Here is a 27,271-nt window from a genome sequence, read left to right as displayed (position 1 = left end):
GATAAATCAGAACATAAGGAAAAGACTGATATGGTCCATATTTTAAAACTTCAACTTTTTTGTGAGAACGAAGGGAGAGTTACTTATGTGGTGCAAAGTTTATATTTTGGGCAGTGCATTTCCTAATCTAACTTGTATAGTCAGGTTAGTTGAACACCATAAGTACGTAGAATCTTGAATAAGTTGTGAGATCTCTTTTTTTTTTTTTTAATAAAGACCTGTTTTGTGCCCCAGCATATGATTGTTTCTGCTTTCCTGGAGAATGTTGCATGAGCACTAGAGAAGAATGTAAAACCTTGTGCTTTGCGGTGCAATGACCTATATATGCCTGTTAGGTCTAATTCATTTATCAAGTTATTTAACCTCTCGATTTCCTTGTTGATCTTCTGTCTGGTTGTTCTATCTATAGAGGAGAGTGGTGCATTGAAGTCTCCTACTACTACTGTTGAAACATCTATTGCTCCCTTCAGTTTTGCCAATGTCTGTCTCATGTACTTTGGAGCTCCCTGACTGGGAGCATAAACATTTATGCTTGTTATATCTTCTTGGTGAATTGACCCTTTAATTAGTATATAGGTGTGAAATCTTATTGGTTTGAGAGGTTTTGAGATGTTGTTGGTTTGTCCGGGTTAGTGTGAGTCCCCAATATATCCCAGAGTAATTTGGGCAGTTAATAAAGAAGTATTGGCAAGGTGCCCTTGGGGGACTGGTGAGAAAGGAGGAAATATTCAACTTCCCCATTTGGAAAATTTCTGATATTCTTGCAGGCAGTGGGGACAACCAAATCTATAGGCCAAGCCCTCAATCTTGGGGTTCTCCCCTATGAAACTTACTTCTGCAAAGGACAGACTAAGCCTACTTAAAATTAGGCCTAAGAGTCATCCCCAGAGAACCTGTTCTGTTGCTCAGATGTGGCCCCTCTCTCTAAGCGAACTCAGCAGGTGAACTCACTGCCCTCCCTCTCTACATGAAACATTACTCCCAGGGGTGTAAACCTCCCTGGCAACATGGGACATGCTCCCAGAATGAGCCAGGACCCAACATCATGGGTCTGAGAAGGCTCTCTTGACCAAAAGGGGGGAGAGAGAAGTGAGACAAAATAAACTTTCAGTGGCTGAGAGATTTCAAATAGAGTTGAGAGGTTACCCTGGAGGTTATTCTTATGCATTATATAGATATCCCTTTTCAGTTTATGATGTATTGGAGTGGGTGGAGGGAAGTACCTGAGACCGTTGAGCTGTGTTTCAGTAGCCTAGATTCTTAAAGACGATTGTATAATGATATAGCTTTCACAATGTGACTCTGTGGTTGTGAAAACCTTGTGTCTGTTAGCCCTTTTATGCAGGGTATGGACAGATGAATAAAAAGATATAGATAAAGAATATATAAACAATAGGGGGAACAAAGGGTAAAAAAAAAAAGTCGGCTGATAGACGATGGACCCTAAGGTAAAGAAGACTGTGGGTAGCTGGCACTGCTCCTCGTGGCCCTTTAAGGTCAGTACTTAACTACATCCTCCTTGTTCAGACTGGTCAATTATTCAATTTGGAGCAGTGAGCCTGGCAGTTTCCAAGCTGGAATAAGGGGAGTCTTAGCAAAAACATACAATTTCCAAGTGCCCTCAGCCATTTACAAATCCTTTGCTGTGACACTGATTATACCACTCCTGAAAAGTGACAGTTAGTCACTTGAAGCCTCAAGTTCATTGCAGATGAGACACTGAGCCGGCGCTCTTCCCGGTCAGGCAAGGTTCTATGTCTTCTCACCGGATAAAAGGTATTCATAAGCCTCATCCTAAACTCCTTGAAAACTGATTGATTAAAGTATGCAGGACTTTTGCATACTACATACAACTATTCACATGTTGACCTAATCAAAAAAAAAAAAGAAAGAAATTTCTAATTAGAATTTCCTGAGCCTTTTATTCCACAGATTACAGATATTTTATTGTCTAAAAGCCTTCAATTTGATCTTCACAGGCTAATAAAATCGTTCAAAATTATGGTACCCCATGCTTGTTTCAGCAGCACATATTCTAAAACTGGCACAACATAGGGAAGATTCACATGCAAATTTATGATGTGTTCTATATTTTTAGGTAGCGGTGATGGCTGTATAACACCATTAATGTCGTTAATGCCACTGAATTTAACAGTTAAAAATGGCTGCAATGGAAAATTTTATGTTCTGTGTTCTACCACAATAAATAAAGTAAAAAGAAAAAAATGAATAATATAAAAAGAAAATATGAGCCCCAAAATTGTCCAATATTTTAACTGGACATGCAGGAGGAAGACAGAGGGAAAGTACCTGAGGAATTCAAGGACAGCAGTCATCAATATAAGTTTTCTCTCAAGAAAGAACATGTTTCATGAAACAACATGCCACTAAAACAAAAACTTTTTATCTGCCATTACCTTGTTCATGTCCCATACAGTATATATGAGAATCACTTATGAATTAATACCTTTTAAAATCTGAGCCTGGTGAACTCTATTGGGTTCTGACGTTGGAAATGACCACTAAGAAGTGTGGAGCACAGGTCAGATGTCTACTATTCCATGGTGGGTAAGACTGTGGTCCAGCAACCACCATTAACTTGGTGGATCAGTCTAGTGAAGTTCATTCTAAGTTTTTTTAATTTCCTGTAATTGGCTATAATGGTGTCCCCAATTAATATCTCAAACTTCCAATGAGATAACCAGCCTCATTTTTTAATTGATTGTGTATAGGATAAAAGTTGACAGGAATTAGAGTAGCTGGCAGTGAGTCATGTTTACCACAGGAATTTGTGCACAGCAACCTTACTGGAAAACTCAACATAATTCTCATGACCCACAAGAAAACACAACCGTTCACCAAAGAGTCCCTGAAATAGAGGAGACTGACCAAGAAGGCTTGCCATTTTTTGCAAGCTTCATGTGCCACCCCACTTTAATAGCAGGAGTAAATCTGGCTAACATATTTAATGGTGCTTCCATTCGTTTCCCTGCTCTCTTAAATAGGAATGGTTCCCAGCTCTTTATCTCACATCTTCTAATCAGGTTATAAAGTCCACTATTTTCCACTTTCAAAAGATCTCTCACATGAATATTTGCTCCTCTCTGTAGACTAATGCCTTGATTGCATTTCATCCTGACATCAAAAGATCTCTTGACTGGCCTTTCCTGCCTCTGATCTAAAGCAAACATTATCATTTTGTTCATTCATCCAACCACAGACTCCAGTTTTATGGGTTTTCTAATCCATTCTTTTCACTGGCTCCTTACTATTTCAGAAGGAAGCCCAAATCCCTCACTCAGCCTTTCAATGTTCTCTCTCCTCCATCATCTGAGAGGCAGCCAAGAAGCCTGTTGAGTTTGAAGCCAGCCTCCTGGGTTTGAATCCTGGTTTGGAGGCTTTGAGCAATTTATGCTCCCCATGAATCAGATTCATTGGGGAAATCATCATAGTATCTACTTCACAGAGTTGTAGTAAACATTAAGTGAAGAAAGAACTCACAATGATCCCTGAAACATCAAAATTCGCGGTTATTTCTTAGACCCAGTTTATCTTTTCAATTTTTTTTTTGTTTCATTGGTGCCCTCACCTACTCTATGCACAATAAGTGAAATTTTTTTTTTGGAATTTAAGTAAACAGTGCGGTGCAGCAAGCCAATCTGAGACAAGTTTGAGTCCAGACCTAGTACTGAGAAGTTACTACTATGAGCAAGTCCCTTAAACTCCCTGAGTCCCAATTTTTGCATCTCACCAGGTTATTGTAGGGCTCAGAAATTACGTGCATGTACTGCACAGCACAGTCTGTGTCACCTGTGTTCTCAATGTGTGATGACTATTTTTAATACTGATACACCCACCCATGAGTCACACTTGCTAGCCTGCACATCTTCACCTATGCTGCATCTGCAGAGAATGCCCCTCGTCTTGGTTGCTCAAAATTAAGGTTGAACTTAAAAATGCCCTCCTTTCTCCATCAAAATTATCTCTAAATCCCCTATACTAAAGTAATCTCTTCTTCTTTTAAATTCTTGTAGCATTTTACTCATACCACCCTTTTCATAATTTTTTCTAAATTGTTTTGTATTCACATTATCTCCCCCACTGGACTGCAAGATTCTCAAGACTAACCTGTGTCTAATTCATCTTTTTTCCTCATACTGCCATACACCCAACAGGCACTCATTAAAGGTTGCTTGAATGAAAATACGCCTGAGACATTCATTCCAAATGTAGGAAAGCATTATTTTCAAAACGAGCTTTCCTGGATACTGCTCTTCAGTCACTTTAGCTATAAGAAAGAAGCCATGTGCCATGGTCAGGTTCACGTGTCAACTTGGCCAAGTGGTGGTTGGGTAGGTGCTGGCTTGTCTGTTGTGATAAGGACATTTCATAGAATTAAATCATGATCGTGTCAGCTGCATCTGCAGCTGATTCCATTTGTAATCAGCCAAAGGGGCATGCCTTCTGCAATGAGTGATGCTTAATCTTATCACTGAAAGCCTTATGAGGAGGATTCAGAAGGGACAGGCTCTTCCTCTTTTGGCTTGTGAGCCACTCCTGTGGAGTTCGTCCAGACCCTCCATCAGAATCGTCGGCTTCACTGCCTACTCTGAGGATTTTGTACTCTGTGTTCCTGCAGACACGTGAGACACTTTCATAAATTTTATGTTTGCGAGTGTTCCCTGTTGATTCTGTTTCTCTAGAGAACCCTAACTAATACACCATGCATTAGAGAAAGGGCACAACTTGGATTCAATTTTCATTTTTTAATATTTAAACATTTATAACTGAATGGTATATAAATACATGCAAATAAGTTGCCTACCATTTGAGATGGTCAACATGCTAATTGATACAGCAGTTTTACAGTGGTCAGTGCACAAGCTGAAGCTTGGAGGCTGGGTGACACCACTTACCAGCTGTGTAACTCAGCAAACTTGTTTACCTTCACTCTCAATTTCCTCATCTGGACCTGTTGATAATGATGAAGTCCATCTCTTGGGGTGGTTGTTGGGATTAAGTTAGAATATGTACATAAAGAATTTAGGACAGTACTGGAAACAGAGTAAATAGTAAAGGAAGATTCATGATTGCTATTGCAGGCTGAGTCCCCAGAGAGGCTGTGGTTCCTCCTTTCACAGAGCACACTGCTACCCAACCCTCGAGGCCCTGTCGGCTCAACACACGTGAGCACAGAGCCAGCTGCCTCGCAGGTGCTGCATCCCGGTTTAGAAGATGTGAGATAAAGGAAGAGCCAGGTGCCATTCCTAACAAAGAGAGCAAGGAGAGGATTGGCAGTACCATAAAATCACTTAACCAGATTGATTTCTGTTATTAAAGTGGGGGACACATGAAGCTTTGAAAAATGGCAAGTCTTCTTGGCAGCTGCCTCTATTTCAGAGAATCTATAGTAGACGGTTGTGTTTTCTTCTGTGCCAGGGATCATCGTGAGCTCTTTCTCCACTTAATGCTCACTACAACTCTAGGAAGTAGATATAATGGTTTTCCCAATGAATCTAGAGGCTGCTAGATCACATACAACTTTAGTTCCTTCTGCATATTTTGAGTGCTTCTTGAATGATATTTTACATTTTGATTCTGAATGTAAGGAGGCATGAATAGCGTTAAAGTTTGAAACAGTTATTTCCTATTGTTTCTCCTTAAAGTTTCTGGGTCACTTTTAGCCTGGAGTAAATGCAGAAGAACAATTTCCACTTGCCTGATTCAAGATTTTCTTAGTCCTATGTAACTGAAGTGATAAGAAACGATTTTGCTGCTGAGGCTAATATAAAACTACAATTATTATCCATTACCCTGTATTTCAAATTATCTTTAAAGCAGTGTCATTCTTTTTCCTAAAACTTTATATATATGTATATGACATCCAAGGGTGTATATGTATTACATGTGTGTATGTGTGTGTATATATATATATATATATATACATATATATATAATATGTGTCTATAATACTTGCATGTATAAATATATTTAATATATGTATATATAAAATGCATGTGTATATGTTATGTGTATATAAATGTGTGTGTGTATATACACATCTGGATGTGTATATAGTATGTGTGTATGAATATATAACCTATATAACGTTGTGTATATAATACATGAGTGTGGAAAATAATGATTTCAAGGTACCGCTCTTAAATGGTGGTCTTTCACAGAACCAAGTCCCGGGGTGGGGATAGGCTGGTAGGTTCTGGCCACCGTAGCTGACGCCATGGGACCTGTGTTAGACACACAGACCTGGAAAACAGATGGGGTTATGGGAGCCTGTAACAATCACCTTCAAAACTATTTCTCCTTGGCTTTCTCCGTGGGGCAATTCAATCATTAGGGACAGCTTCACAAGGAGCTCATCTTTGTTGATTTCTTCTTTTTCTGCAGTTTATTTCATTTTGCTCTGTCTCCTGAGTGCTTAGGAGGGCCACTAAATGAAGGAAGCACTAATTTCTCTTCAGCTGTCCTCACTGTCCCAATAGAACTGTCTTGATGTCCTGTATGCACCAGAACTGCCGAGGGGTAGCTCAGAAACCCTAGCACAAATTAAAGAGAGGCTTATCCCATGCCTCATGCTCTTGTAATTAAGGATTGAGTTTAGATTTCCCTTTATGCATTGACAGTGATTTTACTGTTTTTTTCTCCCAGAGGTGCTTCTTTCCAGGCCAACTTGTCTCTTATTTCTCCTTAACAATGGAGTCGTGGTTAATTCCCTCAGGCCAATGACTGGGACAAGAAGCCTCCCCAGGAGAGGCAAAGCTTCCCTCTCCTGCTCCACACTGTGCAAATGCCTTGGTCTTCCTTTTGGGGTGATGCCCAACTGGTGTTAGAAACCAGCGCAAGTGTGGGCACCCGAGAATTAGAATGCGGGGACATGGAAGTGTTGGTGTCACCGTGGTCCTCTTGGACCTCAGGGTCTCACCTTTAACAATGGGGGTGATAAAACATAGTTTCCCCAACCCCGGCTGTCAGCCAAAGCACAATTCTCCAGACAGTGAAGTACCAGTGACAGGTATTTAACAGCTTGCAGATAGTCTGGACTAGAAAAAAGGAAGGAAAAAAGAAGAGAAAGTTGCGGTAGGAAAGAAACCAGGAAAGCAGAGAAAGAGAGAGAGAAATGGAGGGAAGCTTTTGAAACTATACAACCACTGAGAAGTTTCCAGGGAGAAGAAGAAAGAAATCTGTTTTACTGTTTGCTGAATTTCCTGGGTCAGTACACTGAGTAACTGCTGAAACCTGAACACATTGCTGGCACGTGTTTATTGTCTGTCTCCTGCTCCTAGGATGTAACCTCCACGTGGGCAGGAACTTGGCTGGCCACTTTCCCTGCTGCATCCTTAACACTGTAAGGAGCCTGGCGTGGAGTCTGTGTTTCTTTGCTACCTGGTGAATCTGTGCATGTGACTCTGCAGCACGGCTGAAGTCCTGAGAGACACATCATTAATTATATTTACTAGAGCCCGCCCAGCTTTTCATTTTCTTTTCTTTTCTATCTCAAAGAAGATATTTATAACCTCGGGATAAATAGAACCATAGATGTGTTTTCACAATTTATATGGAATGATTCCATATATATATATATATATATATATATATATATATATATATATATATATATATATATATATTTTGTTGTTGTTTTTACTTTTCTTTATTTCTGATTCTATATATTTTTGAAAAAATACATGATGTTTCCAAAAGCTGTAATTTTCCCTTTTGTCTTCTTTAGCACTATCTTTCTGCCTACCCATTGCCCCCAGTTTAAGTCCATTTAGTCTGCTATGAGTCCATTCAGCTCCTGGGTTAATTTTGTTTTTACACAGAACTTAAAAAATAGCTTTGTCTTCACTTCTGCATTAGATAAATTGGGAGCTTTAAAAGTTAAAAAACAAATACAATTTTTGACAATAAGTAATAGGCTATATATAAAAGCATTGAAAATTTATGATTTATCTCACCAAATGTATATTTGTGTGCATGTGTGATATATAAATAGACAAAAAGATATAGACAAAGACATAGATACTGATATTTAATTAAACAGCAGATACCAGATAGCTTGGTTCCATGTAAGAATACAGAAAGGAATCAGGAGACATCTGCATGGACTTATTAAAAGTAAAACACCAATAACTATGAATATATGAAATGCTAGAGAAAATGAAATGATGGAGAACAATTCTATAATGTCTTTTGATGGTAGCTGGAATTTTTCAGTGAAGTTAGAATTTGTGCATAGTATAAGAATCATGTTGCAATTTCTCTGACTTTATTCTATATCATAGATATGAATGAAATGATTGTGGCTGTGCAGTTATGCTACCATCATTTACTTGACAAAATGAGATTATGTGAGCTTTCCTCTTTGCCTAAAGTGAATAGTATAAGAATCATGTTGCAATTTCTCTGACTTTATTCTATATCATAGATATGAATGAAATGATTGTGGCTGTGCAGTTATGCTACCATCATTTACTTGACAAAATGAGATTATGTGAGCTTTCCTCTTTGCCTAAAGTGAGATGAGGATATCTACAGGTTGACAGATATCCTCACAAACATTTGAAGCATTAACATTATTAATAAATCATCATTTCCCAAAGTGTGATCCAAAGAATATTAGCCCTTCCCAGCACTCCACGAGGAGTGCCACAATCAAATGTTGTAATCTTTCTCAGTTCTCATTAGCATGATGAGGGTATTTTTGAGAGCAATACAGCTTTTTCATTTAAGGGTGTTTTCGTTTGCTAAATCTGCCAGAATGCAACACACTAGAGATGGATAGGCTTTTAATAAGGGGATTTATTTAGTTAAGTTCTTCAGAGCAAAGGCAGCTAGCTTTCCTCTGGCTTTCTCTGTCACATGGGAAGGCACACAGCGACATCTGCTGACCTTCTCTCCTGGCTTCGGGTTCCAATAGCTTTCTCTGGATTATCTCCAAGCTTCAGGGCTGAGCTGCGAGTGCTGAGATGAGGTATGCTGAGCTGCTGAGCTCTCTTCTGAAATCTGTCTGTTAAGCCTCCAGCTAATTAAATTAAACTGCACTCAGTGTAGAAGGGCTTCCCTTGGCTGACTGCAGATGTAATCTGCCATAGATCAATTTCACATGCCGACAGTTGAAGTCCACGTCAACAGAAAACAGGACACCATCACCTGGCCAAGTTGACACCTGAACCTGACTTCCACAAAGGGAGTTATTATTTTGGAGTTGTTATTTTCTAAGTTCAAATAAACCCAGGTTCTGCCACTTACTGGCTGTGCTACCTTCAGCAAGTTAGCTGCTCCCTCTGTACTTCAGATCCCTACCTGTAAAAATAGGAATAATAGCAATACTTACTTCTTGGGGTATTTGGGGTAACTTGTGTCAACACATACAAAGCCCAAAACAGTGGCAGGGAATAGTATGTACACAACAATTAATGTTATGGTCATTATAATTATTTGTTAAAATCTCTGATAAATCTTAAGATTAAACCTATTTATCTTTGTTTAACCCAACATTTCCCAAATTTGCTGAACACAAAACAATTATTTTACATAACTACAAAAAATCCCACAATTATTGTGTAAATCAGAAGAGTTAAAGTCTGTTCCATCAGTCATTTTCAGAAACACTGAGGCAAAGTATAAAACCAAACTGATTTTACAGCTCTGTTGATAATGTGGTTGGAAAAAAATAAATATTTCAAATTCCTTTAAAATGAGGATGTTAGACTCGGTTCCCCAAACCGGCACGGTTGCTATGGTTTCCACGTGATTGACGGCTTGAGTTTCCAGCTCAGACTATCCTAACTTGACGCCAGCTCACCTCCATGGCATTCAGATGACTAGAACCAATCCGGCCCTAGGTAAGGGACTCCTTTCTGCACAGATCCCCCCAAGAGAGTTTTGTTCAGTGTCCCTGCGACACCTTGGCGAGCCTCAGAGCGCCTGGCCCGCAGCTGGAGCTCGGCCTAAACTCTCCGGCTCTGTGAGTGTTCTCCAGTGTCATGGCCACAAAACAACTTGGGGGACGCCCTGAGCCAAAGACTGCACACTTTTCTAATCCATGACTGCAAACTCGGTGTTCTAGTTTGCTAGCTGCTAGAATGCAATATACCAGAAACAGAATGGCTTTTAACAAGCCATTAGAGAGATTGGTCTATAGTTTTCTTTTTTTCTAATGTCTTTGCCGGTTTTGGTATGAGGGTGATGTTGGCTTCATAGAATGAATTAGGTAGCTTTCCCTCCACTTCAATTTTTTGAAGAGTTTGAGCAGGGTTAGTACTAATTCTTTCTGGAATGTTTGGTAGAATTCACATGTGAAGCCGTCTGGTCCTGGACTTTTATTTTTGGGAAGCTTTTGAATGACTGATTCAATTTCTTTACTTGGGATTGGTTTGTTGAGGTCATCTATTTCTTCTTGAGTCAAAGTTGGTTGTTCATGCCTTTCTAGGAACTTTTCCATTTCATCTACATTGTTGTATTTATTAGCGTAAAGTTGTTCATAGTATCCTGTTATTACCTCCTTTATTTCTGTGAGGTCAGTGGTTATGCCTCCTCTTCCATTTCTGATCTTATTTATTTGCGTCCTCTCTCTTCTTTTTGTCAATCTTGCTAAGGGCCCATCAATCTTGTTGATTTTCTCATAGAACCAACTTCTGGTCTTATTGATTTTCTCTATTGTTTTCATGTTCTCAATTTCATTTATTTCTGCTCTAATCTTTGTTATTTCTTTCCTTTTGCTTGCTTTGGGGTTAGTTTGCTGTTCTTTCTCCAGTTCTTCCAAGTGGACAGTTAATTCCTGCATTTTTGCCTTTTCTTCTTTTTTGATAGAGGCATTTAGGGCAATAAATTTCCCTCTTAACACTGCCTTTGCTGCATCCTATAGGTTTTGATATGTTGTGTTTTCATTTTCATTTGTCTCGAGATATTTACTAATTTCTCTTGTAATTTCTTCCTTGACCCACTGGTTGTTTAAGAGTGTGTTGTTGAGCCTCCACGTATTTGTGAATTTTCTGGCACTCTGCCTATTATTGATTTCCAACCTCATTCCTTTATGATCTGAGAAAGTTTTGTGTATGATTTCAATCTTTTTAAATTTGTTGAGACTTGCTTTGTGACCCAGCATATGGTCTATCTTTGAGAATGATCCATGAACACTTGAGAAAAAGGTGTATCCTGCTGTTGTGGGGTGTAATGTCCTATAAATGTCTGTTAAGTCTAGCTCATTTATTGTAATATTCAAATTCTCTGTTTCTTTATTGATCCTCTGTCTAGATGTTCCATCCATTGACAAGAGTGGGGAATTGAAGTCTCCAACTATTACGGTAGATGTGTATATTTCCCTTTTCAGTATTTGCAGTGTATTCCTCACATATTTTGCGGCATTCTGGTTCGGTGCGTAAATATTTATGATTGTTATGTCTTCTTGTTTAATTGTTCCTTTTATTAGTAGATAGTATCCTTCTTTGTCTCTTTTAACTGTTTTACATTTGAAGTCTAATTTGTTGGATATTAGTATAGCTACTCCTGCTCTTTTCTGGTTGTTATTTGCATGAAATATCTTTTCCCAACCTTTCACTTTCAACCTATGTTTATCTTTGGGTCTAAGATGTGTTTCCTGTAGACAGCATGTAGAAGGATCCTGTTTTTTAATCCATTCTGCCAGTCTATGTCTTTTGATTGGGGAATTCAGTCCATTAACATTTAGTGTTATTACTGTTTGGGTAATACTTTCTTCTACCATTTTGCCTTTTGTATTATATATATCATATCTAATTTTCCTTCTTTCTACACTCTTCTCCACACCACTCTCTTCTGTCTTTTCGTATCTGACTCTAGTGCTCCCTTTAGTATTTCTTGCAGAGCTGGTCTCTTGGTCACAAATTCTCTCAGTGACTTTTTGTCTGAAAATATTTTACTTTCTCCCTCATTTTTGAAGGACAATTTTGCTGGATATAGAAGTCTTGGTTGGCAGTTTTTCTCTTTTAGTAATTTAAATATATCATCCCACTGTCTTCTAGCTTCCATGGTTTCTGCTGAGAAATCTACACATAGTCTTATTGGGTTTCCCTTGTATGTGATGGATTGTTTTTCTCTTGCTGCTTTCAAGATCCTCTCTTTCTCTTTGACCTCTGACATTCTAACTAGTAAGTGTCTTGGAGAATGCCTATTTGGATCTATTCTCTTTGGGGTGTGCTGCACTTCTTGGATCTGTAATTTTAGGTCTTTCATAAGAGTTGGGAAATTTTCAGTGATAATTTCTTCCATTAGTTTTTCTCCTCCTTTTCCCTTCTCTTCTCCTTCTGGGACACCCACAACATGTATATTTGTGCGCTTCATATTATCATTCAATTCCCTGAGCCCCTGCTCAAATTTTTCCATTTTTTTCCCTATAGTTTCTGTTTCTTTTTGGATTTCAGATGTTCCATCCTCCAGTTCACTAATTCTAACCTCTGTCTCTTGAAATCTACCACTGTAGGTTTCCATTGTTTTTTTTTCATCTCTTCTACTGTAACTTTCATTCCCATAAGTTCTGTGATTTGTTTTTTCAGACTTTCCATTTCTTCTTTTGGTTCATCCCTTGCCTTCTTCATGTCCTCCCTCAATTTATTGATTTGGTTTTTGAAGAGGTTTTCCATTTCTGTTTGTATATTCAGAATTAGTTGTCTCAGCTCCTGTATCTCATTTGAACTATTGGTTTGTTCCTTTGACTGGGCCATATCTTCAATTTTCCTGGTGTGATTTGTTATTTTTTGCTGGCATCTGGACATGTAATCAGATTTCCCTGAGTATGAGACCCAGCAGGTTGAAAGACTTTCCTATGAAGTCTCTGGGCTCTGATTTTTTTCCTGCCCAGTATGTGGTGCTTGTCTGTCTGTGGGTCCCACCAGCAAAAGATGTTGTGGCTCCTTTATTAATGCCACTATTGGTGTTTGGTTGGACCCAGTCCCTGCCACTGTCGGAAACTCCCTCCTCTCCCTCCAGGCAGCCGCCTGTGGGGGAGCGGCACCGGTCGCCCGCCACCGCAGCTTGGGGAACTCGCCGATCCGAGACCTGCCGCCGGACTGGGAAGCCGCCCGCAGGGAAGGGGTGCCAGTCACCGGCCGCCGCAGCTTGGGGAACCCGCTGATCCGAGACTCGTAGCCGGTCTGGGAAGCCGCCCATGAAAGAGGGGTGCCAGCCGCCGGCCGCCGCGGCTTGGGAAACTTACCTCTCCGAGACTCTCAGCTGGTCCGGGAAGGAGGGAGGGAGGGGTGCCGGCCGCCAGCTGCCACGGCCCGGGGAAGTGTGCGCCCTCGGGGAGCTCCCGCAGCGGAGTCTCGCAGCTGGTCCAGCCAGTCCAGACTACAGTATGGCACTCTTGATTAATAAATGGTCTGAAAGTTCTCACTCCCAGCTTAATAAATTTATTCTGTCGCATAAGTGTTTGATGACTGTTTAATTGTTAACTAATATATTTGGTATGTTAAATATTTAATGTCTGTTTGTTGGCTGGTGTGTTCAGTTTAATTATTGATTGGTATGCTCCTTCATTTATATGAGTCAAATGTTCATAACTGGCTACTAATTACAAAAATTCTTTTAAAAATGGAACGTTTAGGTTGTATTAAAACATTTTAGTTAGAAGGCTAAAAAAAGGTTTTATTTCTATAGCATAATCTAACCTCACTATAATTTAAAGTGAAAATGCTACTACAAGTAAGGAATTAAATGTACTATTTCATTCCATTTTTACAAAACATGAAGATGGGATAAGATGGCATATTCAATCCTTTATCCCTTTCAAAAATATTTTTTTGTTTCTGTTGTTCTTTTAAAATAATAGATTTCTTATTTATGTCTGTATGCATTTTCAATGTATAGTCTCATACCTCTGGATAGTAACAGCAAAATAATAGGAAAATTCTTAATGAGCGGTAAACCTACTATCTTTCTGTCTGTACAATCAATTAAAAAGTTTTCCTAAATTTAATTTTGGGACAAGTTCAGTGAGCTCAGTATATTTCTCAGAGCTTAATAGTCAATGTACTTTTAAAGTTCTTTGTAATTTTCAAATATTATAAAAACAATAAAAGGGATTAAATGATAAATTTTTAAATTAAACAAATACAATTTTATCCAGCTTAGGTATGTTTTACTTAAAAAAATCAATTATTTTTTTCATAAAAAAGAAATTTATGAAAATGAATTCTGTCTGTCATAAAATGATTGTAAAGAGTCATAAAGAAGGACTTTATGAAAGTGAATTCTGCTGTGATAATCAGTACTGAGCAAAATGTAATAGGTCTGTTTAGCCTATATTTCAAAAAAAAGGAAAGTTTTTGTCTTATGCTGAGTATTCATACAAAACTAAAGTTAAGTTTTCTGTGTTCTCTTAACATAAATTACTAGTATGCTCTTGATATAAAATATTTTAAAAAACAATTTTTATTAATCATCCAAATTTTGTGTATAAAATATTTTACATCAAAATAATATCTTTATTAATGTTTATGCTAGCATTATCCTTTCTTTCAAAAAACAAGTCTTCTCACAGTTACACATAATTTGTTCTTTCACCTTGTATAAATAAGGTGCTAAGGTACTAAAATAACTGAACCCTATTGCATAAAAAGTATTTAAGACATATTACAATGGTTAAAAAAATTCTTTTTTATTACTAATTAAATTTAAATAAGTAAAATATTCATATATTTAAACATTGTATAAATTCCTCAAAATTTGACAATATTCTCACTATCAATATGATATCCTAACATTAATCTATATAATGTTAAGCAATGGTATGGTGTTATTTTTATTTATTTATTTTTGGGGGGTGCATGGTCCAGGAATCGAACCCAGGTCTCCCGCATGAAAGGCAGGCATTATAACCATTGAACTACCTTTGCACCCCCGATATGGTGTTATTAATCATGATGTTAATTATTTTTAAAAGGCTGCAAATCTGGATGGGCCACAGTGGCTCGGCAGGCAGAGCTCTTGTCTGCCAATGGAGACCAGGTTTCAATTCCCAGTGCCTGCCATGTAAAAAAAAAAAGAGCTACAAATCATAAAAACAGCCAATTATCAGTTGTACTGCTTTGCTCTAATACTTCTCTAAAAATATGTGTTCAACTTAAAAAAAAAAGTTAAACAAATTTATATATTATATTTTATCTGTTAAATAACATTACTCTGGTAAATATGTGAAATATAGAACAAAACCTCTGTTATGATGCCTTAACATAAAACAACTGTCTATTGTTTTTATTTCTGAAAAAGCTTCATTTAAAAATACTTATAAAATTAAAGCTCAAATTGTAAGCATTAACTATTATCATTAAATTCTAAGGTACTTTACTTTTATATAACCCTCAAATGCCAATTAAAAATGTGATAAAATTGATATAGTTAAAACCAAGATAAATCAATATACAAGGGAGAAAATACCATTGTGTGTATTTTAAAGCTTTAACTTTTTTGTAAGATAAAAGAAAAATGTTTATTTTGTCCCAAATGTGCACTATCTAATTTAATCTGTCTAGTAAATTTAACAACCTAATTCAGCTTTATTTAATATAGAACTGTTCTAGTTTGCCAGCTGCCGGAATGCAACACACCAGAGACGGATTGGCTTTTAATAAAAGGGGATTTATTTTGTTGGTTCTTCAGAGGAAAGGCAGCTAACTTTCCACTGAGGCTCTTTTCTTACGTGGAAGGCACAGGATGGTCTCTGCTGGTCTTCTCTCCAGGCCCTGGGTTCCAACAACTTTCCCCGGGGTGACTTCTCCAAAGGCCTGGGCTGAGCTGCAAGTGCTGAGATGAGGAATGCTGAGCTGCTAGACTGTGCTACATTGCGTTCTCTCATTTAAGCACAAGCCAATTAAGTTAAACGTCACTCATTGCAGCAGACACGCCTCCTAGCCGACTGTGGATGTAATTAGCAACAGATGAGATTCACCTACCATTGGCTCATGTCCACAGCAACAGAACTAGGTGCTTTCACCTGGCCAAGTTGACAACTGAATCTAACTACCACAAGAACCTAGAATAAGGAACAAAATCTTGATATTTTGCACAAATTAATGTTTTATACTTTACATTTCAGAGTGTTTGGGGCAAAAAAAAAATGAAAAAAGTGTCTGCAAAGTCCCTTAAAAAACAGGGAAAAATGAAACTATTAGGAATTCCTCCAGGTAGCCAAGGCTTCAGTTTTAAGGCTTGCCCTTATTAAACTTGTTTCTGTAATAGTAAACTAAACCTACATAAAATTAGTGCCTTAGAGCCATCTCCAGAAGATCTCTGCTGTTGCTCAAACGTAGTCTCTCTGTAAGCCAATCTCTGGGCTTCCCCCCAACAGGGACATAGTTTCCAGGAATATAAACCTGGCAACTAATAGCATGAAATACAGCTGACGTTGTCATCACAGAACATGGCTGGCCCTGGCACTGTGAGACATAAAATCCAAAGATGAGCCTGACCCTGATGTAGGTAAACTTACCAAAAGGGGGGGAAAAATAGAGTTTCAATGGCTAAGAAACTTCAAATCGAGTTGTGAGGTTGTTCTGGAGGTTACTCTTATGCAAGCAAATCCCAACCAACAATGTTCCTAGAAAACCTAAAAAATACCTAATGCTCTATAAAATTTTACTTATTAAGTTTGTTTTTCAGAAACTTAAAACCTCCAAATTGTTCCAATGCCAAAAAAGCTCTAAAACCTGAAAATGCTGAATTCTCCAAAAATAATTTATTTCATCAATTCATCCCTTTGCCCCTTAAATCTTTTTTTTTCATTAAAAATTCTTTATTTAGTATATTCTCTTAGCCAGAGAAAAAGCTTGATAAACATAAGTTGTTTTAAAATATTGTAGCAATGGTTTCTTGGTAGATAATCTGATCAGTAGCATTATAAATATAAAATGGGAAAAGGGTTACCAGAAATAAGACATTTGTAACAAAGCTTCAGGAAAATCTTGATTATTAAAATTCCTTTTATCTTACAAGTGTTGCATATACAGTTTTACTCTTCAGAGACTTCTACCAGTAAGCTCCTGCAATAATTGCTACTGCAGCCCTAGTGTTGTTTTGGTGCTTTTCTCACAAAGCACAGTTTTAATCAAGACACAGTCATATACATCCAATTGAACTGATGGACTGGAATAAAATAAATCCTTAGATTAACCATAGCAGCCTCTCACAAAGTTTGAATTTCATAAAAATAAAAATATGACGTATAAACACAGAGGTGGAATGGCAGTTGACTTTATGGATGTACACACATTGAAACTAAACAAATTGAAAGCTGTAGTGGAACTATTTTTAACAGGCAACAATCCCTCACAATATAAAGAACAACTAACTGGTTTCTTAAAGCCAAACTAATGATGGTTTTAAAGATCAACATTGTCCAGTGCTCTCTCCATGGCTCAAAATGGAGGACTCTTCCTATATCTTTTCTTTTAGCTTATTTGAGGTGAGCCCTGAAAAGGAAAAAGATCATTGAGTGAAATATCTCCTGGAGTATAGCCTCCTTATTTCCAATATCCTTGACAATGACAGGAACCTTTGATATTGTCACATTCCAACAGAGGATCCAAGTTGGTGTCTTATAAGGCTCCCATACTCCTGGAGAACATCATGCAAACTTCTTCTTGGTGGCTGTAAACCTCTCCATGTACTTATCATAGCCTTCCAGTTCTCGAAGGTTCTTTATCTCAAAAAGATTGCCTTCCACAGCAAGCAGACAGATCTGGGAATCACTGAGGATACTCCGTGGAAGCATACTGAGCTCAAGACAGTTTTCTTCCAGGCGAAGAACTTTTAGGCGAGGACAACAAGATATCTTCACTGAGATCTGAGATATCTGGTTCTGATTGAGGTTGAGTTCGATGACCTGCAGGTCTCCCACTATGTCAGGTATACTCCGAATCTGGTTCTTGGAGAGATCCACAACATCCAGGTGCCGTAGAATACAAAGTTGGGGTGGTAGTGCCCGGAGCTTGTTCCCAGAGAGGCTCAGGGTCTTCAGGGCAGAGAGTTGCCCAAAGGTAGATGGCAGCTCCAGTAGGTGATTGTTGTTTAGGCTTAGCATCTCTAGTTTTTTCAGATTGCATAACTCATCAGGCAGAGCAGTCAGTTTGTTATTGTTCAGGGAGAGGCTCTTCAGCAGAGTGAACTTTCCTATCAGCATAGGCGGTAGGCTCTCGATCTTGTTGTTGGACAAGTCGATGGTCCTGAGATTGCTCGTCAGCTTCTGCAACTCTGAAGGGAACTCGGTCAGCCCACGGTCCTTGAGCTGAAAGACACCCGTTTTCTGCGCGGTTTCTACATGAGCGCGAAGGGCACTGTTTCCCATCCTAGCGCCACGGCGGCTCAGGTCCCTTCAGTTCACAAACAGCTCGGCAGAAGACGCGTACCCGCGCTGGCCAGGGATCCCCTTAAATCTTATTAACAACTCACTCCTCCTTAATTATCCTCCTATTAATTTTCTTCCTAAACCCCTGCCTCTTACAATGTCTATCTAAGTTTGTTCACAGGTCAATAGTAGCCATAACTAACAAGCAGAATTCTAAAAACATATTCCTGCTACAACAAAAATTTAAAACCTGCTCTTGCCACACCCAATTAATTGTGTCTCTGCCTGACTCAAAACAATTTCTCCTTCAGCTTCATCCAGACACAGCAGGAAGTAGCCAAAAAAGAGAACACAAGGTTCATACCCCCTCCAAAAGTTGCTTTGAGCTAAGCTAAGGTGTCCCCCCAGTCTAATCCCAACTCCAGTCAATTTTATTAAAATAAAAAGGCAGGCATGTCAGGTATCAGAAAATAAAACTTGACATACAAAATGGATTCTGTGGCATGGAGGCCCCTTCAGTTTCTCTCCCTCAGCAGCTTCTCTGACAGGACCTGATGTGTTGGCAAAATAGATGGGCATGAGCGTGCCAATGCCCCACCCCCCAGAGGCCAGACCGGATAACCATGAGCATGAAGTCATTATCTGCACCAGCCTGATATCTCCCAGTGATGCCTGTGGCCACAGGTCACCCCAACCCCTCTTGGCACACTTTTTTACTTTAAAACCACAGCTGTCAGAAAGAAAGGTGGAGCCATTTTTCTTTTGCTAGCAGGTTTTGCTGGCTCCCATCTGCCTGCTCTCCCCTTGCTTTCATTCTGTCTGTTTCTTTCTCTCAAGCAATAAACTATTAAGCTTTAAAAAAAAAATGAGGATGTAGAGAGCTTCACAGAACACTGACCCAATAGACATTCAATTTTCAAAAATGCTTCTGACTTGATTTGAGAATATTGATATTTACAAAAAGGAAAAAAAAAAGTTGTATTTTACAATTGGTCAGGAGTGTTTTTGTTTAATTGCCAAAAATTAAAATAAACAGAAGACAAGCATTAGATTCAGAACTATGCAAGGGCCATGTCTCAACATAAACAAGAGTCAACATCATGGTCCTGCAGCTTGTCCCTCCCTAAGGACATTCCATGTGCATGTGCTGATGAAGGGACACACGTGTGACCACGGCTGGACTAGGGATTGGAGTTATGGGGTTCTCAGAGCAAAGCGCTAATTCTTTTCCAAGTAGATAAAGGGTTAACTAAATGTAAACAATGTCTTGGAGGTGTGAATATGTTTAACATGTTTCCTCTACAATATGAGGTGTTATACATAATTGCCTGGGCTTTCTCTACTCACACATGATTCATAATGCTGAGAAATGCCATCCTAAGAAAAAATTAAATTTAATGATGTGAGCTACTTGCATATCTCTCAGTAGTCATTTTATATAATGAGACAAAACAAAGCCCTACCTGCCCCCCAAACAGCACACATGCACACACACAGGGATGCCCATATACATACAAACAGCATCAAGAGTCTGAAGGGACAAAGAGCTAGTTCTTCAAATACAAGGTGTTTTAGTTTCCTTGGCTGCTTCAGCAAATACCATGAAGTGGTTCAGCTTAAGAAATGGAAATGTATTCATGCATGGCTTTGAGGGTGGGCAAATGTCCAAATCAAGTCACCATCAAGGCGATACTTTCTTCCTACAGACTGGCTGCCTGCAATCCTTGGCTCCTCTGTCATGTGGCAAGGCATATGGTGATGTCTGCTGGTCTCTCCCTTCTCTTCTAGGTTTCCTTGATTTCAGCTTCTTGCTTCCAGGCTTTAACTGTGTACAGGTTTCATTCTCTTATAAAGGATACCAGTAATAGATTTAAGACCCATACCAATTGAGGTGGGTCACACATTAACTGAAGTAGCCTCATCAAAAGGTCCCACTCACAATACTTATAATGGGTTCATGCCCACAGGAATAGATTAAATTTAAGAACATGTTTTTCTGGGGTTCATATAGCTTAAATTATGAACACTTAAAATGTTGTTCTTGTCAAAACAGCTATTCCTACTTACTTTTCCAGACAGACTTTTGTTCTCAGCCTCCAAGTGTCACTCTGTGACAATGTTTAAACCTAATTCAGATAATAATCCTGAAATCAAAGTTTTCAATAAGATATTTCTGGTTCTTTTATAACACTTGTCATTGCAGTTTCTCACTGGAGATTATACTTGCTTTTCTCAAGGCACAATGCTCAAGCATCTATCAGTTTCTCCATTTCAAAGTTTACTTCAACTTTGCTAGTGACTGCATCTCTAGACACTTTTGATTGCCATCAAATATAAAAATGACTTCTAAAATGGGGAAAGAATCACTGCTGCTGTAAAAATCATTGCCAAGTTAAAGGAACCATTAATTTGGTGAGATTCCAGAGATTCTCACAATCTTTGAAAAAAGGCAAATTAAAAATATTGATCTTGGCAACACATTTTCTTGTACAACTGGTTAGCTCTTTATTGATTGACTTTAGAAATGCAAAAGGCCAACTCTGGTGGTAGAGAAGACCAAAGCAATCTTGGAGTGAGGTAGCAGTGCTTGCTCGAGAAAAAAAACTTTGTTAAGAAAGGACAGGTTCCAGGTTAAGTCACACTGAATATATTCTCATCCCTACTCATGACACACTCTTATTTATGCAATAAAATCTAGTATATAAACTGCAAAGTATGAGAAAAAGAATCTTCCTTTGAAGCAAGGAAGGTCAGAGATAGCTTGGTTTGGCAATATGCATTTGGACAGAAGAGGACAGAGTACTCCTAGGAAATTGTTGTGGTAATAAGAAACTCATGTATTATTTATAACTAGAATTATTTCTTGCTTCTGTACAGCCTGGCTCTGTAAACCTGTAAACAGGTTAAAAAGGAAAATCAGTCTAACCTTCTATATTGATTTGTTAAATACTGCCAGAATGGAATATACCAGAAATGGGTTGGCTTTTATAAAGGGAATTTATTAAGTTACAAGTTTACAGTTCTAAGGCCATAAAAACATCCAAACTAAGCATCCAGAGAAAGATACCTTGACTCAAGAAAGGCTGATGGGCTTGGCCAAGATGGCAGTTTTTAGCGAGGTGTGGAATTTAGTTCATCCTCTGGAGCAACTAATAAATAGCCAGGAACAGTACAGGACAACTGCTGGGGCCACATCAGTGACCGGACACACAGTGTACCCTAGTCTGGACCAGCTGGACTGGTGGTGAGCTCCCCCAGAACCACGAGTCCCCCAAGCCGCGGCAGCCCCTCCCCCACAGGCTGCTTCCCAGAGGGAAAAGGAAAGAGAGTTTACCAGCAGCAGGGGCTGAGTGCAACACAACTCCAATTGTGGAATTAATTAACAAATTCTGACTATTAAAAATAGGCCCCCAGTTCAGCTGAACCTCGAGTAAAAGGGGAGGTCTCTGGTTTTTGCCCTGGCACAGAGGGGCCAGGGCTGACAGGAAAAGAAAAAGAAAATGGAAAAAAAAAAAAAACAGGTTTTTTTTGGATTTGAAAAGGAAAGGAGGGGGCACATAGGACCTAGAGATACACACAGGCAAACCCAAGGAATGGAGTCCTGCTCTGGAAAGGATTTTTCTCTTTCATATTGGTGGCTGTGTTTCTGCGGCTTGACTACTTTTTGGATACAGCTGCAAGGCTTCTCAGGTTCCACTGCTCCAGGCATAGGCAGAATTAATCTTGTTTGTGTGTTAGTCTGGAGCCTTCCCCAGGAGAGGGGTGGAGCCCTCAGGTGGAATCCCTCCCTCAAGGAGTTCAGACCTTAGGGTCTGGAAAAGTGAAGCGACTGAAACTAGCCAACAACCTCTCCTCTGTCTCCACCACACCCCCAGCACGGAGACTCTGCTGGAGTTAAAGGTACCGCATCACCTTATGCTGGTGGGACCTGCAGGCAGACAAGCACCACATACTGGGCAGGACAGGAAAAATGGAGAGCCCAGAGATTTCACAGGAAAGCCTTTCCATCTGCTGGGTCTCACCCTCAGGGAAAACTGATGCAGGTGACTCTTTCTTCCTGACAGGAGGCCAGTTTGATCCGGGAAAATCTGGCTAGGATCTATAATACTTAAGTAGACCCACCTAAGGGGGGGTGGGGGAAGGCACCATACAAGCAAGGCAAGAAACAAGAAAACAAGAACTGAAAAATTCTGATCTGTTAAGAAAAATGTAAGCTAAGTCCAGAATAAGCTGAACTGAATGTCAAAGAACAGATAGACAACAATGTCATTCAGCAAGAAAATCCTAGGTAAAAAAAAGTGAAAACAATCTCCAGAATAATCTAATTAAGGTGATTAAATGCCTAGATACCAGCAAAAAGTAAGGAATCATATTAGAGAAATTGAAGATATGGCCCAGTCAAAGGAACAAACCAACAATCCAAATGAGATACAGGAGTTGAAACAATTCAGGATGTTCAAATAGACATGGAAAAATCTTATCAAAAATCAAATCAGCGAATTGAGAGACTATATAAAGAAGGCAAGGGACAAACAAAAAGAAGAAATCAAAAGTCTGAAAAAACAAATCTCAGAATTTACAGGAATGAAAGGCACAGAAGAAGAGATAAAAAAAAACAACAGAAACCTACAATGTTAGATTTTGAGAGGCAGAAGGTAGGATTAGTGAACTGGAGGATGGGACACCTGAAATCTTACATACAAAAGAAAATATAGGGAAAAGAATGGAAAAATATGAGCAGGGACTCAGGGAATTGAATGACAGCATGACGTGCATGAATATATGTGTTGTGGGTGTCCCAGAAGGAGAAAAGAAGGGAAAAGAGGGAGAAAAACTAATGAAAGAAATTATCACTGAAAATTTCCCAACTCTTATGAAAGACTTAAAATTATGGATCCAAGAAGTGCAGCGTACCCCAAACAGAATTGATCCAAATACTTCAAGACACTTACCAATCAGAATTTCAGATGTCAAAGAAAAAGAGAATCTTGAAAGCAGCAAGAGAAAAGCAACCCATCACATACAAGGGAAGCCCAATAAGACTGTGCGTAGATTTCTCAGCAGAAACCATGGAGGCAAGAAGACAGTGGGATGATATATTTAAATTACTAAAAGAGAAAAACTGCCAACCAAGAATTCTATATCCAGCAAAACTGTCCTTCAAAATGAGGGGGAAATTAAAATATTTGCAGAAAAAAATTCGCTGATAGAATTTGTGACCAAGACACCAACTCTGCAAGAAATACTAAAGGGAGCACTCGAGATGGATAAGAAAAGACAGGAGAGGAAGGTGTGGAGAAGAGTAAAGAAATGAAGTCCATCAGTAAAGATAAAAAGAAGGAAAATTAGATATGACATGTAAAATCCAAATGGCAAAATGGTAGAAGAAAGTACTGCCTGCACAGTAATAACTGTTATATCTGTACAGCGGTCAGATATAGACCCTCTCATCTATGGACATTTGATCTTTGATAAGGCAGTCAAGCCAACTCACCTGGGACAGAACAGTCTCTTCAACAAATGGTGCCTAGAGAACTGGATATCCATATGCAAAAGAATGAAAGAGGATCCATATCTCACATCCTATACAAAAATTAACCCAAAATGGATCAAAGACCTAAACATTAGATCTAGAACATAGAAAAAAATGTAGGGAAATATTTTATAAATCTTATAATAGAGGGTGATTTCCTAGACCTTACACCCAGAGCATGAGCATTGAAGAAAGAAAGAAATAAGTGGGAACTCCTCAAAATTAAACACTTTTGTGCATCAAAGAACTTTGTCAAGAAAGGAAAAAGACAGCCTACACAATGGGAGACAATATTCGGAAATGATATATCAGATAAAGGTCTAGTATCCAGAATATATAAAGAGATTGTTCAACTCAATGACAAAAAGACAGACAACCCAATTATAAAATGGGAAAAAGACTTGAATAGACAACTCAGAAGAGGAAATACAAATGGTCAAAAGGCACATGAAAAGATGCTCAACTTCCCTGGCTATTAGGGAAATGCAAATCAAAACCACAATGAGGTATCATCTCACACCCACCAGAATGGCCATTATCAATAAAACAAAAAACGATAAGTGCTGGAGAGGATGTGGAGAAAGAGGCACACTTATCCACTGTTGGTGGGAATGTAAAATGGTACAACCGCTGTGGAAGGTAGTTTGGCAGTTCCTCAGGAAGCTAAGTATAAAACTGCCATATGACCCGACAATACCATTGCTAGGTATCTACTCAGAGGACACGAGGGCAAAGACACAAACAGACATGTGCACGCCAATGTTTATAGCAGCGTTATTTACAATTGCCAAGAGATGGAAACAGCCCAAATGTCCATCAACAGACGAGTGGCTAAACAAGCCGTGGTATATACATACAATGGAATATTATGCAGCCGTAAGACAGAATAAAGTTATGAAGTATGTAACAACATGGATGGACCTTAAGGACATTATACTGAGTGAGATTAGCCAGAAACAAAAGGACAAATACTGTATGTTCTCACTGATATGAACTAACATTAATGAATGAACTTGGATAATTTCAGTTAAAAACAGAGGTCATCAACAGATAGAAATAGGGTAGATATTGGGTAATTGGAACTGAAGGGATACAGACTGTGCAAAGGGACTGATTGTAAAAATTCAGAAATGGATAACACAATATTATCTTACTTAATATAACAATATTAGAACACTATATATAGCTGAATGTGAGAATGATAGAGGGAGGAGGGCTGGGGGCACAAATGAAATCAGAAAGAAAGATAGATGATAAAGGTGAGATGGTATAATCTAGGAATGCCTAGAGTGTATAATGATATGACTAAATGTACAAATTTAAAAATGTTTTGCATGAGGAAGAACAAAGGAATGTCAATTATGCAGGGTCTTGAAAACAGATGGTGATTAATATTTTAAAACTCTAACTTATGTGTGAGACTAAAGCAAAAAAATGTTTATTTGGTACAAAATTTATATTTTGACTACTGCATTTCCTATTATAACTTATGTGGGCAGCTTAACTGAACACCGTAAGTACATGGAACCTTGAGTAGGGCTTGATATTTTTGTAGATTTGTCCAAAGTGATGTCTCGATAAATCCCAGAAGGATTTGAACAGTGAATAAAAAAGTATTTGCAAAGTCCCCTTTGGTAAATGGTGAGAAAGGGGGAAAACTAAATTTCCCCAAGTGGAGAATTCTTGATATTCTCACAAGCAATGGGGATAACCAAAGCAATAGGCTGAGCCCCCAGTTTGGGGTTTGTTCATATGAAACTTAACCCTGCAAAGGATAGGCTAACCCTACTTAAAATTAGGCCTAAGAGTCACCCCTAAGAGAACCTCTTTTGTTGCTCAGATGTGGCCTCTCTCTCTCTCAGCCAACGCAACAAGCAAACTGCCCTTCCTGTCTCTATGTGGGACATGACACCCAGAGTTGTGGATCTTCCTGGCAATGTGGTACAAAATCTTAGAATGAGCTGGACCAGCACCAAGGGATTGAGAAAAACTTCTCGACCGGAAGGGGGAAGAGAGAAATGAGACAGAATAAAGTGTCAATGGCTGAGAGATTTCAAACAGAGTCGAGAGGTTATCCCGTAGGTTATTCTTATGCTTTCAATGGATATCACCTGTTTAGTTAAGGTGTAATGGAGAGGCTGGAGGGAACTGCCTGAAAATGTAGAGCTGTGTTCTGGTAGCCATGTTTCTTGAAGATGATTGTATAATGATATAGCTTTCACAATGTGACTGTAGTTGTGAAAACCTTGTATCTGATACTTATTTTATCTATCTTATGGACAGATGAGTAAAACATATTGATTTAAAATAAATAAATAGTAAGGGGAACAAATGACAAATTTAGTAGATTGAAATGCTAGTGATCAATGAGTGGGAAGTGTAAGGGATATGGTATGTATGAATTTTTTTCCGTTTTCTTTTTATTTCTTTTTCTGTATTGATGCAAATGTTCTAAGAAATGATCATGATGATGAATATACAACTATGTGATGCAAAAAGTATGTCCATATTGTACATTGATTCATTTTATTACTAAAAATTAAAAATAAAAAAATAAAAAAGAGGCTGAGGGTATTCAAACCTTAGCTGGAAGGCATGTGACTGGCATCTGTTGGTTCTTTGACTTCTAGTTTCAAACAGCTTCCTTGGGGAGGGTGTTTTCTTTCTGCATTTTCAAATGTCTCTGTTTCTGTCAGCTCTGAAGCAACTCTAAAATGTTGCCCCTTTTAAAGAAGTCCAGTAAACTAATCAAGACCCACCTGGAATGGGCAGAGTCACATCTTCAGCTAATCCAAAGACCACATCTACAATTGGGAGTGTTACAGCTCCATGGAAACAATCTAATCAAAAGGTCACACTCACAGCTGATTGGGTCAATCTCCATGGAAACAATCTAACCAAAGGTCTTTTACAATACTGTCTCTACCTTACAATACTGAATCAGGATTAAAGGACATGAATTTTCTAGGGTACAAAATAATTTCAAACCAGCACACCTTCTCTGCCATGCAAACATCCAAAAGAAATTACCTCAGATCTTTGAATATAGAGGCAGTTTTGAATGGTGGTTAAGTCTGGGGTTTGGGGCCGCAGTACCTGGGGTTAATCTTGTTTTTATCATTTTCTTGTTAGTAATGATAGTAAATGACACCTTGAGCAAACAAGTCTATACCTTGTGTATAAAATGGGGGTAATAGTTGTACCTCCTCTAGTTGTTTGTCATGAAGATTGTGTTATTTATTAGTTTTATTATGGTTTTTATTTTTGCTGACCAAAGATAACAATAGGAGATCTGAAAGTGCTGAACTTTGATTTTTATAGGACTATGTTATAGACCAAGTTTGTACTTTAAGTAATGAACATTCAACATAAAGACCATAAGCCTTATAATTTCTGAG

The 27,271-nt window shown here is 38.6% G+C and overlaps 1 pseudogene across 1 annotated transcript; it reads right to left on the bottom strand.

Moving 5' to 3' along the window:
• Positions 1 to 16,867: 16,867 nt before the first annotated feature.
• Positions 16,868 to 18,410, bottom strand: LOC143682925 (leucine-rich repeat-containing protein 57 pseudogene; annotated as a pseudogene). The gene is made up of 2 exons (XR_013175367.1): positions 18,402 to 18,410; positions 16,868 to 18,365 (listed from the first exon to the last, which is right to left on the bottom strand). The product of XR_013175367.1 is annotated as a leucine-rich repeat-containing protein 57 pseudogene (transcript).
• Between the last annotated feature and the right edge of the window lie 8,861 nt (positions 18,411 to 27,271).

The sequence above is a fragment of the Tamandua tetradactyla genome, chromosome 5 (genome assembly GCF_023851605.1).
Source record: "Tamandua tetradactyla isolate mTamTet1 chromosome 5, mTamTet1.pri, whole genome shotgun sequence".
Taxonomy (NCBI): Eukaryota; Metazoa; Chordata; class Mammalia; order Pilosa; family Myrmecophagidae; genus Tamandua; species Tamandua tetradactyla.
Note: the sequence above shows the minus strand (reverse complement) of the source record. Positions and strands in the feature narration are given on the sequence as shown.